Below are 17,916 nucleotides of genomic sequence, written 5' to 3'. Positions count from 1 at the left end.
TTGGTGGGCTGTGGGAGGCCTTGTTGTTTCTATTGAACAGCTTCATAAGGAGCCCAGCTGTTAGCTGTCAAGGGTTTTCTCTTTTATTAGTCTCAGAAGGCAGGACTGGCAGGGTGCAGCATGTTGATACAAGATCCCAGCTGTTGTAATGGTGCTCTCGGAGTCCCTGATCATTTGAAACTTGAAGAAAAATTTGACCTTATCATGGCAGTTGTTTCTGTTTGTTCATTTGTTTGTTTTTGAGGGGCTTGCAGTGCAAGATAAAGAGATGTGAATGATAACTGTAAGATATGGAACTTTTAGTAGCAGACATTTTGGTATGGAGAGCTTAAGATATGGGGGGGATGTTAACTAATGTGGATGTAGAGAAATTTGTCTTGGCATATCTTTATTTGGTAAGCAGGCTAAGCAAACTTAGCAAAATTTATCCACGCTTTAAAAACATGAGGTAAGAGCTCTTTCTCAGAGGCATACTCTTAAAAGTTTTGCTGAATTGAAAAGGTTCTGATGCTGTTTAATTAACAGAAAATGCAATAAAACCAGATTCTGTTTAAAGGGATTTTGCTTCTTGATGCCGTCTTGTCTTTCAAGTTCTCTTGGGGGCTTCTCTATGCCAGGATCCTTGGGAATAGTTTGATAAGCCATCTAAGTTATTGAATAAAGAGAATCATACACCTTAAGCAATGAAAATATCTGCGTTTACTTCATTGTGAAAGATTGACAGACAAGAACACACATAATAGCACGCATTTATATTTAAGAAATGAAATTTATTTAAAACTGGGAACCTTGAGAGAAATGCTTGGTTGAGACTGAGTCATTACCCAGTTAAAAATAACCTTTCCAGGTCATGTCGTTTTGTTTGCCGCAGTGAAATAAGTTTATTTCAGCAGAATGAAGCCATTATTAGCTTGGCAGAGTCCACTTGTCAGAATTTTATGGAGCAGAACACCGTTTGGCTGGGAAATTCAATAAATACTGTAATGTGAGAGGAGTTAAACTCCAAGGGCTGAAGGGGCAAAGAGTGGGGGATTTGGTGCTAATTCATTGTTTCACAGCTCCAATAAGAAAGCGTTAGGATATATGACGAATTATCATCAGAGGTCAGGCGCGCAACCCTTTTGTGAATTACCAAGGCAGCAGGACGTGTGAGTAAAATAAAAACTTTAAGTTGTGTTAGGATGCATAGCACTGAAGGAGTAACATAAATATTGAGTGTCTTGATGCTCAAGTTTTTTATTTTTCCTTTTTTGGGGGTAATATGTCTTCTTTACCTGCCCTCCTGTTCTATCTGGGAATTTGTAGAGGAATAAAATGCAGTTGAAAATCCTATGACAGTAGAATCCAGCCATCAGACCAGTACCGCAATATTGAAATGGAACTGAGCCATTTGTCATCTTAACAATCTAGAAAACCAAAGTAGTGGCCACTCCGAAGCACCAGTGGGCTTCACCTTGAAGTGTAGTGTGTTCGAATGTCTAGGGTACAGTGAGACTAAATTCCTACTTCTGTCACAATGTCACCATAGACAAGTTATGTAACTTAAGCAGGTCTGGGCTTTTTTATCTGCAAACGGTGTTAAGTAATAGTATTTACTCCAGAGAATCACTTGGGGATAAAATGAAAGAATACATATAAAACTTTAATACAACATCCATCATGTAGCAAAATAAACAGTAATGACTTCATACTTTTCAGTTGAATTTGAGTAGGAAACGCCAGTTACCTTATGATATACAGAAAGTTACTAATACTAGGGAAAGTCTTTAACTTTGTGGGGAATTAATAACTCAGACATTGTGCTCTATTATGTCATTATTCATTCACTTGTGAATGTCATTGTACAACTTTTTGATATAATTACAATCATTTTGAACTTGTTTTTGTTCTGACTTGAAAATGGATTTCTTTATGAAAATTTCCATTCTTTGTTATGATTCATATATGGCATTTTCATGTTTAATGTTGATATGCTGTAATTTGCTCGACCTTCTTGTGGTGGGTTGTTGAATTTAAAACTGAAATTGAGTCTTGAGGAATGGGTAACATTTAGTTGGATGGAGAAAAACTGCAAGGGTAGAGAAGAAACCTATTTTGAGATAAAATATCATTGCTTACCTATTTGGAGCTTTTCTGGCTGCTTAGACTATTGAATTTCACATGAAAAAGAAGTGTAGGCTGGGCGTGGTGGCTCACGCCTGTAATCCCAGCACTTTGGGGGGCCAAGATGGGCGGATCACGAGGTCAGGAGTTCGAGACCAGTCTGACTAACATGGTGAAACCCTGTCTCTACTAAAAATACAAAAATTAGTCAGGTGTGGTGGTGTGCACCTGTAATCCCAACTCCTCCAGAGACTGAGGCAGGAGAATCGCTTGAACCTGGGAGGTGGAGGTTGCAGTGAGCCGAGATCCTGCCACTGTACTCTAACCTGGGCAACAGGGCGAGACTCTGTCTCAAAAAAAAAAAAAAAAAGAAAAGAAAAAAGGGTAAACCCTGAAATAGGTTGAGGGTTGCCTTTCCATTTACCTTGAAAAGGGTATTTTGCATTTGTTTTAGCCATATGATGAAAAGAAATTGAGGATATAAAATGACAGGAGGAATAAGCTCAGGAGATGTATTGCACAACATGGTGACTACAGTTAATAACAAGGTATTGTAAACTTGAAAATTGCTAAAAGAGTCGATTTTGAATATTTTCAATATAAAAAAGTTGTTGACTACAGTTAATAACAATCTATTATACACTTGAAAATTGCTAAAAGAGTAGAATTTAAATATTTTCACTGCAAAAAAGTGAAGCATAGATATTTTAATTAGCTTGATCCATTCCACAATATGTACATATGTATTTTGTATATGTACACATATGCAATTTTATACCATAAACATTATGGTATGTTTTATGCCATAAACATAAAACATTATGTATACATAATATACATATATAATATACATAATATATATACAATTTTTGTCCATTTAAAAAATAAAGGAAATGGAGGATGTCCACTGCAAGCACCATAGTTTTAAACTGACTTTTACTAGAATGTCTTATGGATGAACCATGAGCTGACATGCTTGCTGGCCTGTTAGGCGTACGGAGTGGCATGGAAGGGCCTTTCACAATGTGAGAAGTTACTAGGATCTTAAATATAGGCAGGACACTACACTTGTTTTGGGAAAAGGTACTCATTGTAATATGAAAGTATAGATTGCATCGTTTGCTTGTCACCCTGACCTTCCCGCATCCCCTGCACAGTCTGATTAAGATTCAGAGAGCCTTGGAATTCATTTCATTAAAGCACTGCCCCGAGTCCATTATTGCAAAATATTAGCATAGTGCTCCATGTGACCTTTAAAAGCTTAGAAAATGATAGAGTTTGAATATTTCTTTATTTTAGTGCTTTGGATAATGCTTTTTTCCTGTTTTCCTATACTAATGAGTTGTACTCTTACTTTCAAACCTGCCTTCTGTTTACAGTAAATCTTTTGACATATCTTTTCCTTAGCTAGGACATAGGTCTCCTGACTGTGTCTGTCTTCTTTCTCTTACTACCTTTATCTCTTAAGGGTATTTTCCTTGGAACTGATAATTTTAACTCAAATGGATTAAAATGGATACCACACCACAGGCTTCAGAGACACCTTTTAAGCCTTCTGGAGGAGTTGCCAAAGTCATTTTAAGAGCAACCCCCTGACTCTTAAGATTCTGTAGATAAACAGTGCACCTCTGGACTGCTGATTACCCCCTGCCGATGATCAATTCTCTTTCTTGTATCATTCCTTCAGTCTTGAGTTGTACCAAGGCACAGCCTTTTGCTGGTCATAAACTGCAGAATCTTTTAATCAGGGACTGGGGAAAAAAAAAAAAAGTGGTTGGTGTAATTGGAGCTAACCATCCCCCATCCTCCTATTGAATTCTACTTGTAATTACAGTTAAACCTAAAGAGAAGATTTCATCAGACTGTAATAGCTCCCCTGGGTATTTTTCACTGGAGCAGGTTAATTTATACTTACAATATCTGACTACAGCTGATCAATAGCAAATCTGTGATGTGCAGAAGGAAGCACTGGAGATACTGTAAGCAAACGTACTTCCATAATTGATACACATCCAACCACTTCCGAGATTATTTTTGGCACAATCTCCTTCCTTTTCTGGCATCTATAAACTGGGTATTAAGGATGACTTATTTGTTTCTTTACTTATATCAGGATTTTGAGGATAGAATATTTCTTGGCCTTGAAGGTCATGCATGATAATTCATGTTCACATGAGGTCGATTCTCAGGCCTTGCCCGAGTCTAATTTTTCATCCTACTGACTGACACACACTGAGAGCCTGGCTCTGGGGTTGCTTCAGGTACCTCACAGAGAGAATAAAAGTGCCTAGGCTTGGCAGAAACTTCCATGGACATTTTTTGTTAGACTTCTCCAGTACCTCCTTCTCCCAGTGTTGCAAAATTAATCCCTCCGTGTCTGAGGAAAACATTATGTTGTCTCAAACCACTCAGGAGGCTCCTGATTAGATTAGAAACCTGAGTCTAGGAACAATGTTCAAATTCTTGGCTATTGTGTGTACCGTGCCTAGCACAAGGTTGAGCTCAGAATTGGTATTTAAGGAATATTTTTACATGTTTACACCTACTCTCGGGGAAACGGGATGGATTGGTAAGAGTTCCTAAATTTATCAAATGAGAACCTCTTGAATAAATGGCCTAATCCTGTGTGGTGGAATAATTATCTAGAGTTTTTACTGAACACCAAGTATTATACTTTATAATTTTGTGTCAATAATTATGATCTGTCTGGTGAATTTAGAGTAGTTTTATTTCCATTTGTTTGGAAAATGCTATTCTTAGTTTTTCCCCAGAAGGGAGATATTTTACAGATATTCTCAGAACTGGAGCACTGAGGGCTTATGACTTTGAACGTTTGACACTTTAACTTTTCTCTCACTAGGATTTTGATGTTACATTGTACAGTAAGATGTAGAGAATATTATAGTTAGTAACAGTAATTATTCAGTTCACCTGGTTACCACAGGTAATCAAAATCCAATGGAATTCGAGTCTTTGTGAGATAAATGACTTCTCGTTGATCATACCCATAATCCAGGGAGTATCCTTAGGACCAAAAAAAAAAACAAAAAAAAAAACCTCGACATAATTTGTGAGCAAATATGCCTTCTTGGGCCCTGCTGACTGCAGCATTCACAAAACCCCAGGATTTGGCTGAGTTTGTGGAACGCCAGCCTGAGGCATAGACGCTTGTTTACTGTGCTGATTAAAAGGAAAGTTTGAAATGGCTGAGGAGATAGTGGCATCTCTGGCTGTGTGTGTGTGAGGGAGAGAGGAGGGGGGATAGGAGAATTAGAGAAAGAGAGTGGGCCTTGGTAATATTATTCGTAGTTGTAATAGTATGTATGACAGTCTTTGGTGGTGAATGCTAGCTTTACATTATTTCTAGTGATTGGAGGGATAAAAATAAGATGGAAACTCAACCCTGGGAAGACACATTACTTTTCTTTAAAGCCCCGCCCCCTGCCCCGCCCAACCCATGACATGTGAAGTTGAAAAGACTGACGGATAACTGGGAGATGTTTTTGTCTCCAAAGTAGCCGCTGGGTAAGTGCTTGATTGCCTTGGTTAATGGTAGAAGGGGTTCCAAAAAGAAAAGAACTGGAAAGGGAGAATGAATTAAAATGGCTTCATACTGTGTTTTGCTTAACAGATTCTTGTTGTTCTTTATATTATTCGCTCTGTCTGTCTGTCTCCCTGCTGTTATGTTTCTGTCAGCCTTCTGCTGTGGGTGTACTGTCTTTCCATCAGGGTATAAAGGGACTAGTTCTCCTCTCATCTCCTGTCTTTAGCCCAAGCCTTGCCTCGACATTTCCTCCACCTTCTTTTTCTCCTTGACCTTTACTTTTCAGAGTGGATCTTAAATGTGATTTTACATAATTTAGAGTAAAGATATCATGAAGAATCATTGTGTTGCTTTTTACACTGCTCTTGAAAAGTAATTTTCTTGTTGGTGGTGATAAAACACCTTTTACCATGTGTTGAGCAGTGTGGTAAATTATTTACATGTGTTACTTCATTGAATCCATTGACCAACCCTATGGGCTCTGTATTATATTATTTCCATTTTTATGCGATAAAACTGAAGCTCAGAACATCTGAGTGTTGTAGCCACAGTCTCAGAATGGACAACTGGAAAACACTGCGTGGCCTCCTAGTTTCGGTATTACTGATCTTTCTAGGCAGATCTCCTTTCTGTTTCCAGTAGAAAAGGGCTTAAGTAAAGAGTGGAATGCCACATCTCTTAGGCAGTAGAAGGTGCTTTCCTGAACAAAGCAGAATTGGTCCTGTGGAGCTTGGAAGTCATGGCCCAGGACCCAGCACAAGAATGAGAGCAAAAAGACACCAGTGGTCTTGCAACATGAAGTCAGTTTCAGTGTTGGGCAGATTTGCATCTAGTAATCTGTCCAGACACTGTTGCTCTGTTATCCAGAGGTAGCGAGAACTTCTCAGAAGTCAGAAGAGGCTGAGCCATCAGGAATACAACAGACATTGGCCAGGCAAAAGACAAGACTTGAGGCCTAAGATAAATCAAAGAAGAAAGGAACTTTGATGTCTCAAAAATATGATAAAAAGGCAAATTATCTCAAGTTTTAAGAAGGGAATAATCTTTATTACTAATTTTGGCTCATTGTAGTGAAATGTTACAATTTGCCAATTAGTTCAAATTGTCTAGCCTAGGGCTATCACGCTGGCTTTAAATTAGAATGCATACATACATATATATGACACAAAATCACCTAAACAGTAAAAAGCAGCATGAACCTTTCAGATGGAAATGTAATGTATTACCACAGAAAAATAGTAGTTTCAAATCTGAGAGCCCACATCTGAACTACTTCTGAGTAAACAAGTAACCAATCCTAGACATTGTATTTTGTTTTGAAAGCATTGTTCTGGAAGACCGTCTGTGGATCAGTTAATAAATACCTCAGGATGGACCCCAAAATTTCTTCTGTTGTATGGAGGATTTTTTTCATGGTGGGTTGTAGGAAGGATTTTATGTGAAACTACAATTTGATAAAAAATGAGAAGTAGCGGAGGTTGCGGTGAGCCGAGATCGCGCCACTGCACTCCAGCCTGGGCGACAGAGCGAGACTCCGTCTCAAAAAAAAAAAAAAAAAAAAGACAGGTAAACACTATGTTTTGCTCCAGTCATTAAAATTGGGTCCCATAGGATCATATCTTTGGTAAAATGAATATAGGACTACATAAATCAGGAAGTGCCGTAAATAAGGATTTCAATACAATTTAATGTATGACCAGCTCTCTTTTACCACTGACCTTCATACCACTGCGTGTTTACAGATGTGTCATTAATTTAAGATTGCTAAGTGTTAGATTGACTTACAAAAGTTAATGTCTGACTCACTCAAAATGGGATACACATTCTCAGGACAGTTTAAGGTATCTTAAAAAACAAATGCATTAGCTCTAAAGTCTTTCCTGGATTATGAAATTTCCTTTCACAGAAAACGTAATCCACAAAATTGTCTTTATATTTTGAGGAGGAGGTATGGCAACTACTTTCAAAATTATGTAAAAAATGTCTTGCTCCTAACTACTACTAGTTTACATTGATGTCATTTTTCTTTATGCTGATTCTTTTTTCCAGAAGGAAATATAAAAGACAAATATGTTAATTTGTCAACCAGTTGGGTAATACCTCTGTTTAAATTTCATTCTTAAGCATACTAGTTTAACAAAAAAGTTTAAATGATAATTTACTCTTTGGGAGGTGGAAGCAGGAATATCACTTGAGCCCAGGAGTTCAAGATCAGCCTGGGCAACATAGTAAGACCCCATCTCTGAAAACAGCAACAAAAAATTAGGCGCAGTGGCATGCATCTGTAGTTCCAGGGAGGCTGAGGTGGAAGAGCTCTTGAGGCTAGGAGGTCGAGGCAGCAGTGAGCTGTGATCCTGCCACTGCACTCCAGCCTGGGTGACAGTAAGACCATGTCAAAAAAAGAAAAAAAAATATATAAGCAAAATATATTTATATATTATACAAATGTATTATATAATATTTATATATTATATATAGTATTATATATTATACGCATGTAATATATATTATATATATATTTTAAAGGGTAGGACTTAAAAAAGGCTATTCTAAAATTTAAATGTATTTGTTTCTAAATGGAATCCCTGCCTCTCAAATGTCCTGTTTTGTGTCTATCACTCATACTGCTGCTAAAATAATCTTACAGAGCCCATTGGCTCACCCCCATCATTGCTTTCATTTTAGTAAATGCTTACTCTTAGGCTGAGTGCAGTGGCTCCTTCCTGTAATCACAACACTTTGGGAGGCCGGCAGATCAGTTGAGTCCAGGAGTTCGAGACTGGCCTGGGCAACATGACAAAATCCCATCTTTACTAAAAAAAACTTAACTGGGCATTGTGGTGTGCACCTGTAGTCCCAGCTACTTGGGAGGCTAAGTATCAGGATCACCTGACCCTGGAAGATTGAGACTGCAGTGAGCCAAGATCGCACCACTGCACTCCAGCCTGGGCCATGTAAGTAAGACCCTGTCTCAAAAATGAAAACAAAAATGCCTGCGCTTGAGGTGTCTAGTTTAACTTTGGCAACATCCCATTTTACCCACAGCAAACTGAGCCTTAGTACAGTTGTAAGGCTTGTGCGGGGTTCAATCTCACTTTTTCACTGTCCCGAAATCGGTGCAGTCCTTCTATTCCTCTATCCTGGGACCTGTAATTATTTCCAGTTATTGAACCGAGGAAATTCTGTGGTAGTCTCTGTGAACATTTGTTACTGTCTGCTTTTAAAAATCAAAGAAAATGAAGCACCACCAAATCAAATCTTCATTTCTTTTTTATTTTAACTCATGGTTTCAAAGCATTTTTTGATTTACTCTGAATGAACTTTACCTACTGCTAGGATTTAGGACTCGCCCAGCCTAAATGAAACATCAAGCTGTTCATGTGAATAGTAGTTTATATCACTGATACCATTATTCTTCATTCCTGCAGATTATTGCATCTTTTTTTTTTTTTTTCCATTTTTAAATTTTATTGTTTATAGAGACTTAGCCTCACTATGTTGCCCAGGCTGGTCTTGAACTCCTGAGCTCAAGTAATCCTCCTGCCTTGGCCTCCCAGAGTTCTGGGATTACAGGTGTGAGCCACCATACCCAGCCGGGTTATTGAATCTTATAAATTAGTGGTTTATAATTGAGATAACACAGCATCATGCAAAATACCCATGCAGTAAACCACATGTACCCCTTGACTCTAAAATAAAAGTTGAAATTATAAAAAATAATATTTGAGATAATAGAAAGTACACGTGGCTAAGGCCTGTCCAATTTTTCTGCTCCCAATCCAAAGCGTTAGTATATTCCATACCTGTTACGTACCACATCTCACCTAATTTTGGCCTTTCCAGGGATATGACTTTGCTCTGCATATTATGCAGAGAGTTCAAACTTATCCATCCTTGTTTATTTCCTAGTCCACTGCAAGAAGATTACAGCAGTGTCCCCAATCTTACTGCCCCAGGAAGCATGAAAGCTTAGGCAACATTTTAATTAAATGTTGCCCCAGGCCTTTATTCTTGCTGAGAAAGTCAACAAAGCTTAAACAGACTGTATCAGAAAAAAAGACCCCCCGAAACGTTGTTTTTAAAAATTATGCCTCACCTTCTGCCGTTTGCTCTGAAGTATGAGACTTTTTGTAAATGATGTATTTTAAATACCAATACAATGAATTGATTCAAAATTCATTCCAAAGATGTATCTGCTTCACTTAAGGCATCACTGGACATAGTAATTAATGGAGATTTGTGGGTTATTATTTGGCAGTGACGCAGAATCAAAAATTGTTCCCTTCTATTCACCATCCCTAGTACAGGGTGGTAGAAACTTTAATTTTTCCTTTACATTCACTATATTTTCAATTGAAAATATGCCACCATATAATGAAGTATCTTCATAATCAATATTTGAATTATTGCTAACCTCTAATATATTTTCTCCCTTTAAAGTTACTTTTTAGGGCTGGGTGCAGTGTCTCACGCCTGTAATCCCAGCACTTTGGGAGGCCGAGGCAGGGGGATCACCTGAGGTGGGGAGTTTGAGACCAGCCTGACCAACATGGAGAAACCCATCTCTACTAAAAATACAAAAGTAGCCGGGCATGGTGGCACATGCCTGTAATCCCAGCTACTCAGGAGGCTGAGGCAAGAGAATCGCTTGAACCTGGAAGGCGGAGTTTGCAGTGGGCCGAGATCGCACCATTGCACTCCAGCCTGGGCAACAAGAACAAAACTCCGTCTGAAAAAAAAAAAAAAAAAAGAAAAGAAAAAAGTTACTTTTCACATGCATTTTGGTTATGCATGTGCAACATTGTTGCGTTTATGTTAGGTTATAAAATCCTTTGCAAAGTCTCCAAAGCTCCCTGTTTTTTCTTCATCTTCATCTTGTCAGCTCTATCCTGTAATCTGTAATTTTCTACCTTTCTGAAGGTCTTTCATGTTTTAGGATTTTCTCTGTAGTGTTTTTATTAAATAATATGTTATTCAAATTAGCAATTGAATCCAATTTCTTATAAGGTATCCTATCTAAAAATGGTATCCAGAAGTTGAAGGAAACCAAATTGAGCATATTGGCTGAAAATGCAACTATCATGCTAGTTAAGATACATTTATCCTGTGCACCACAACTTTTTGACACCCTGTATTATCCCCATTTTACAAATGAGAAAACATATCTGAGGAGCTTGTCCAAGGTGGGGAAATAGATGTTTACATAAATAGCTGTGGTACAAAGTAATGGGTGCCATAACAGGAGATTGGATAATAGATGGCTCCTTTGTGCCTTGAGGAGGGCTGCCTAACTCTTCTTTGGATAGGAGTCAGGAGAGAGGGAGAAGGTAGCTGGAAGTGTGTCATGTAAGGAAAGCTTCACAGACACTACATTTGTGTTGATCACTCATGAACAAATAAGAGTTTTTCAGTAGCCAGGGCAGGAAAGAGGGTTCTAGACAGAGCAAACAGCATATGCAAGTGTAATGAAATAATATTTTGTATATTTGAAACTGCAATTATTTTATTTTGAATCATAGTTATTGTAAACAAGTGACAAGATTAGCTAGCAAAGTAGACAAGATTTAAATTATGAAGTCAATTTCTAAATCAATGTAAAGAGCTTGGAATTTATTTTAATGATGGGAATTCAATGAAGTGTTTTAAGCAGGGAATTTACATTATCAGATTTTTGTTATGAAAAGATAATTCTGACTTCAGCTTTGAGCAAGTGGGATAGGGACCAATTTATTCTCCTGCCTGATACAAGTCATAAAACGGATAAAATACATGAAACAATGGTCCTCAAGACATGGGACTTCAGGTCCTGAAGTACAGTGCCCTCTGAGTGATGAGAAACCCACAAGTGAGGGCCATGACTGCCTCAGCTTACTGCCTGGAAAGAGTTTCTAGGGTTTAAAGAGAGGAGATCAATTGAAAATTGGCAGACTCCTGAGTGGGGAAGAGGGGGCCGAGTGTCTGGGGAGGCTAAGGCAGCTAGAGTCTACAGGACATAGTACCGGGACAGATAACTATACAGAAAGAGCTCTGGTGATGTACAGAGGCTTCCTGTCTGGTTGATATTCAAGAGAGTGCTGACCAGCAAATGCACGTGAACAAACTACCCAAGGCTGGGGAAAGAACCACTCAAAAAGACTGAAGGAAACAATCTCTGGAGCTTACACAGGGCTGGGAATACTACGTACTCCCACCCACCAGAGAGGAAAGCTCCATAATTCATAGGCCATTCAGTAGAGTACTCAGAAGGGTTTTGCTTCAGAAGTGGGGAAAAATTGACTTTAGATTAAACCCTAAGCTGAGTCCTAACTAAAGAATCTTAAATACAAGGCCTAAAGTTATCAAAATGTTTCCAAGAATCTTAACTGAATCCCAGAACAAAAAGCAAGAATATTTATAGGGACACAAAATATGTAGCACCCCAAAATAAAATTAACAGTGTCTAGTATCTAATAAAAAATTACCAGATATAGAAGGAAGCAGAAAAATTATACTCATAATTATGAGAAAAAAATCAACCAATTGAAACTGACTCAGAATTGACACAGATGTTAGAGTTAGCAGACAAGAACATTAAAATAAGTTTCTTAAAAACTATTTTTATTATTATTATTTTTTTAGAGACAAGATCTCGCTCTGTTGCCCAGGCTGGATTGCAGTGGCGTAATCATAGCTAACTACATCCTCAAACTACTGGGCTCAAGTGATCCTCCTGCCTCAGCCTCCCAAGTAGCTGGGACCACAGGCATGCACCACTACACCAAGCTAATTTTTCAGTTTTTTGTAGAGATGGGGTCTCACTATCTTGCCCAGGCTGGTCTTGAACTCTTGGCCTCAAGCAATTCTTCTGCTTGAGGTTTTTAACTATACTTCTTTATGTTTAAAAAAATGCTGTGCTCCTTTATGTTTTAAAAAGTAAGCAGTGACATGCAAATATTTAAAAACCCAGATTAGAGCTCTTGAGATAAAAAACTACAATGTCTCAGGTGAAAATTAGAGAAGGTGAGTTAATAGCCAACAAGGCGTTACAGAAGAAAAAGGTTAATGAATTTGAAACCATCACAATATAAATTATGTAAAATAAACAGAAAAGAATTTAAAAGCTTTCTGGCCTCAAAATCTGTGATTTTTTTTCAGAAAGAAATAGATTTTTTTTTTAATTTTAATTTTATGGGCACATAGTAGGTGTATATATTTATGAAGTACATGAGATAGTTTTTACAGGCATGTAATGCATAATAATCACATCAGGGTAGATGGGGTATCCATCTCAAGCATTTATTCTTTTTCTAGTAGTTACTCTTACAGTCTGATATTTGCTAATACTGATTAGTTGATAAAGCATTTGGTTTCTGACCCAGCTTGTGTGCGTGAGGTATGCCGCATTGCGCTGGGTTATGAGATGATGTTAGGAAATGACTGATGGCTGCTTTTTTTTTGTTTTGTTTTTTTAGAGCTTTTCACAGCTGACAGCTTTGGCTACTAGTTTGGTCATCTAAAACAAGGGTTGAATGCTTATAATTGAGCATGTGTATGTGTGCATGCAATTTGAAAACAGTGTTCTCTTATAATTATCCGTTAAGCATTCAGTTTTTCCTTTTAGATGACTTTGGAACTTTGAGTACATTTTTTATGCATAAAGCAAACATCTAGTACTTATTTCTGCTCCACAGATCTCCAAGTGACAAACCAAAGGGAAAATTTGCACTGGAAATTTATGAGGTCTTTAGCTTTTACTGAATACTTATTTAAAGTCCGTGTGTCACTAGACTACACTGATTTAGACTTGTCACCTGTTTTTGATGGGAAGAAGAGATTTCCTGTTTTACCATGACAGGCAAAGCACTACCGTTTGATATATTAAGGAATAAAACACTTTCCTTGATTCTAAATTCTAAGAAGTTTTGAAAGTACAGTGATAGTCTTAGTGTTTTGTGTACACAGACTTGTATACACGCCTGGTTTTCCTCCACAATGGAAAAGCTTTTGTAAATAACTAGGAAAATGTTTTACACATCAGTGTATTCAGATGGAATACAAAAAGTTTTAAATAAAAAATAAAGACTATTATCTTTTCTTTTTATTTTATTTTATTTTTATTTTTTGAGACAGAGTCTTGCTGTCGCCTAGGCTGGAGTGCAGTGGCACGATCTTGGCTCACTGCAAGCTCTGGCCTTCCGGGTTCACGCCATTCTCCTGCCTCAGCCTCCTGAGTGGCTGGGACTACAAGTGCCCGCCATCACGCCTGGCTAATTTTTTTTGTATTTTTAGTAGAGATGGGGTTTCACCATGTTAGCCAGGATGGGCTCGATCTCCAGACCTCGTGATCCGCCTGCCTCGACCTCCTAAAGTGTTGGGATTACAGGTGTGAGCCACCGCGCCTGGCATAAAGCCTATAATCAAAGAAAGTGTGCATTGGGAAGTGTTTTGTTCAGTTCAGTGAATGCCGATTACATCTTAAAGTTTTTAGGTTTCTATTGTGTTTTGCCTTTCAATTGAGTTTGAATATTTGACGTTTTTGCCCATTAATATATGAACAGTTTTTGGAAAGGACCAGATAATTAGTGGAACATACATTACTTAAAACGTACAATATATATTTCCACGAAAATATGTAATTTTAAAAAAGGTCAAGGAAGTATCAAGTAGATCTCATTTTGGATCTTTGCGTTTGGTCTGAAGTGTAAGATTCTGGATTTAGTGAAAGCTTCTCAGTCAGTTTCCTAGAAGGATTGATTACACCATTATCCAATAATAATTAAATCTTCCATATTACACAGTTTAGAGAGTATATTTAATGAGAGAAAAATGAATTGCTGTTGAATAGAAAATAGACAAATCTCATAGAACATAATTTTTCATTCTTTGGATAAATTTTCTTATATTTTCTAATTATTTCATTGTATTAGAATAGACAGTGGATCGTGTTTTTTTTTTTTTTTATTACACTGTCATACCAAATTGAGAAGGTACTTTCTTTCTTTCTATTTATGTATTTATTGGATACAGAATCTAGCTCTGTCATCCAGGCTGGAATGCAGTGGGCTTGATCTTGGCTCACTGCAACCTCCACTTCTCCCGGTTCAAGCAATTCTCTCTGCCTCAGCCTCCCGACTAGCTGGGATTACAGGCATGCGCCACCATGCCTGGCTAATTTTGTGTTTTTAGTAGAGACAAGGTTTCCCCATGTTGGCCAGACTGGTCTTGAACTCCTGACCTCAGGTGATCCGCCAGCCTTGGCCTCCCAAAGTGCTGAGATTACAGGCATGAACCACCATGCCTGGCCGGTACTTTCAGTCAGACAGTTTTCACGCATAGATGTCTTAGCACAGTAATATTTGGCAGACCATTTCTTATTCCTATTTATCTGAATGTCTATTTTTTAAAACTGATTGTATATCTACCAGCTTGCAATTACTGGCATCCTTGGGATGGGAGTAGGAGAGTGCGGTCAGATTTCTATGTATTTTCTTTTTTTTTTCTAATTGTGAATTTTGAACCATTTACAAGCAAAAACTCTCCCTCTCCCCTTTGTTTTAGAAATATAAAACAATGAATATCTTTAAGAGATGGAAAACTGTTGAACAGAGTTGCTTTCCTTCTGACATCAGTAGTCTCACAGTAGAACATTTCATTTTACATTGAGGGCTGATTTTAGGGAGAAACCTGTTTCTGTGCAATTGGTATTCAAATGAGTGGTGGCAGACACATTTTTTCATCTGTCACATTAAGTTTTTGGCAGTTTTCCACTGCTTTCAAGAAGGAGGGAGATCCACACAACTACAGATGCCTTTGTTGTCTACTGCCTGGGCCAAATCACACACTCCGTGGATGTTCAATAAATATTGATTGATGATGCTATTCACTCAAAACACTCTCAGGTTAAAACTTGGAGTGAGTGCTTAACATTCTCATCCAGCTGTAATCACGTTTTTGCTATTTTCATTTAGTTCTCAGTACTAGTGTTTACAAAACTGTAGCATTGTGAGGAAACTAAATGAAGATATATAAATAGTGAGTTAGTAAATAAGGAAATCCGAATGAACTCAAACAAATACTAGACACAAATGTTTCCTAATACAATGCCTAGTAAACATTATAACGTAAACCATTTGTTACCTGTATTAGTTTTTCTTCATGTTGCACATTTAAATATATAAAAATATTTCCACTCTTACATAAAACATTTTCCTTGGATGATTCATAAATCATTGACAAAAGCTGGCATTATGCTAACACAAAGAATTTGGTGAGTTGCTTTTGGCTAAACACCTCCCCTGTGGCTCCTTGCCATGTACACAAACACCTGTGAAACACGGGAAATCTGTCATTATTATATAGTGCTATAATATGGTAAGAACAGCATTAGACTATTAGTAAGTTAGTGTATTAGTCCCTTGCAAACAGTTTAATAACTATTTTATTCAGTGAGTTTCATTTTTCTTATATCTTAAAAGAAGAGCTGGATTACTTCATTTCTAATATTAATTCCAGATTATAAATTCTATGAATACTTGATTTCTTTTCTTCCAATGAAGGGTTTTGGACTATATCTTTATGGAATCATTATTAGAAGGAAAATAAATTTTTATGGGGAAAAAAAAAACAGTAGCAACAGTAGTCTTTTGTAGTGTTTAATCCATTTAGTTAAATTTTTTACTTTTTAACTGGATGTCATTTTGTAGCTAAAGTTTTAATGACTTTTATTTCTTGTTTTTTAAAAGTTATTTATTTATTTATTTTGAGACAGGATCTTGCTCCGTCACCCGGGCTGAAGTGCAGTGGTTCAGTCTCCACTCACTGCAGCCTCCTCCTCTGGGCTCAAGAGATTCTCCCACCTCTCAGCCTCCTGAGTAGCTGGGACTACAGGTGTGTGCCACTACACCCAGCTAATTGTTTTGTAGTTTTTGTAGCGACAAGGTTTTGCCATGTTGCTCAGACTGGTCCTGAACTTACAGGCTCAAGGGATCCACTTGTGTCAGCCTCCGAAAGTGTTGGGATTACAGGCAGTACTATAGGCACATACCATTATGCCCATTTTTTTTTTTTTTAATTTTTTTTGTTATCAAGATGGGTGTCTCACTATGTTGCCCAGGCTGGTTTCAAACTCCTGGGCTCAAGCAAGCCTCTTGTCTTGGCATCTCAAAGTGTTGGTATTATAGATGTGAGCTATCACGCCCACACTTAATGTCTTTTAAAGATGCAAATTCAGGCCAAATAGTTACAACTATCTCTGTTTTTCCACACCCTATTGTATTTGAGAAATTTGTGAAATATTTTCTTTTCCTCTGACCTTTTTAATTATAGTAGTATATTTGTTGTAAAAAATTTGTAAGGAGTAAAGCTTCCTCTTTATCCTAATTCTCACTGTGTTTAGTTATATGTGTTTCCTTTTTCATCTTTCCCATACACAACAGTGGGCCTTTTTTCTTTTTTCTGTAACTTAAATGAGACCACACTGAGTGGTTCTCAGCTTAAGTTATACATTGGAATCACCTAGTAAGCTTCAAAAACACACAGATGCCTGGGTCTCCCCTTGAAAGATTCTGACTTATTTAGTCTGGAGTATGATCTGAGCATCAGAATTAAAAAACAAACACAAAATTTTTAACTCCCTGATGATTCTGTTGTATGGTCAAGTTTGAGATCCCTAACAAAACTTTTACCGTTTGTTTTCTTCGTTGAAGTTTGATCATGGCCACCACTCTGTTATGACTCCACATATGGTACACCCTCACTGATGGTCACTCAGATATTTTCTAATTTTGCCATTACAAAAAAAATGCTGCAATAAATGTACATGTATCTTTGAGTTCCTGTGTAAATGATCTTTGGGTAGAGTCGTACAAGGGGAAATACTGGTTCAAAAAATGTGAGGAACCGGGTATGGTGGCTCAAACCTATAATCCCAGCACTTTGGTAGGCCAAGGTGGGTTGATCACTTGAGGTCAAGAGTTTGAGGCCAGCCTGGCCAACATGGTGAACCCTATCTCTACTAAAAATACAAAAATTAGTTGGGTGTGGTGGTGCATGCCTGTAATTCCAGCTACTCAGGAGGCTGAGGCAGGAGAATCACTCGAACCTGAGAGGCAGAGGTTGCAATGAGCCAATATCGTGCCATTGCATTCCAGCCTGGGCAACAAGAGCAAAACTCCATCTCAAAAAAAAAAAGGGGGGGGGGGGGTGGATATTTTATCTAAATCTCTTACATATGTGGTTGTTCATTTTGGTTTTGTTTGATTTGGGGCATTATCTATTTCTCTTTTCTTTTC

At 37.7% G+C, this 17,916-nt stretch overlaps 1 protein-coding gene across 1 annotated transcript in view; it reads left to right on the top strand.

Moving 5' to 3' along the window:
* The first annotated feature begins 1,104 nt into the window (after window positions 1-1,104).
* The window catches only part of LOC108517204 (receptor-type tyrosine-protein phosphatase delta-like), a 497,564-nt gene continuing 480,752 nt past the window's right edge, over window positions 1,105-17,916 (top strand). The window contains 1 exon segment of the mRNA XM_017854985.1: window positions 1,105-1,148. The gene's annotated coding sequence lies outside the window, so the exon portion shown is untranslated.

This window comes from Rhinopithecus bieti, unplaced genomic scaffold (assembly GCF_001698545.2).
Source record: "Rhinopithecus bieti isolate Rb0 unplaced genomic scaffold, ASM169854v2 scaffold_38735, whole genome shotgun sequence".
Taxonomy (NCBI): Eukaryota; Metazoa; Chordata; class Mammalia; order Primates; family Cercopithecidae; genus Rhinopithecus; species Rhinopithecus bieti.
The sequence above is the reverse complement of the archived record's forward strand: the minus strand, read 5'-3'. Positions and strand labels throughout refer to the sequence as shown.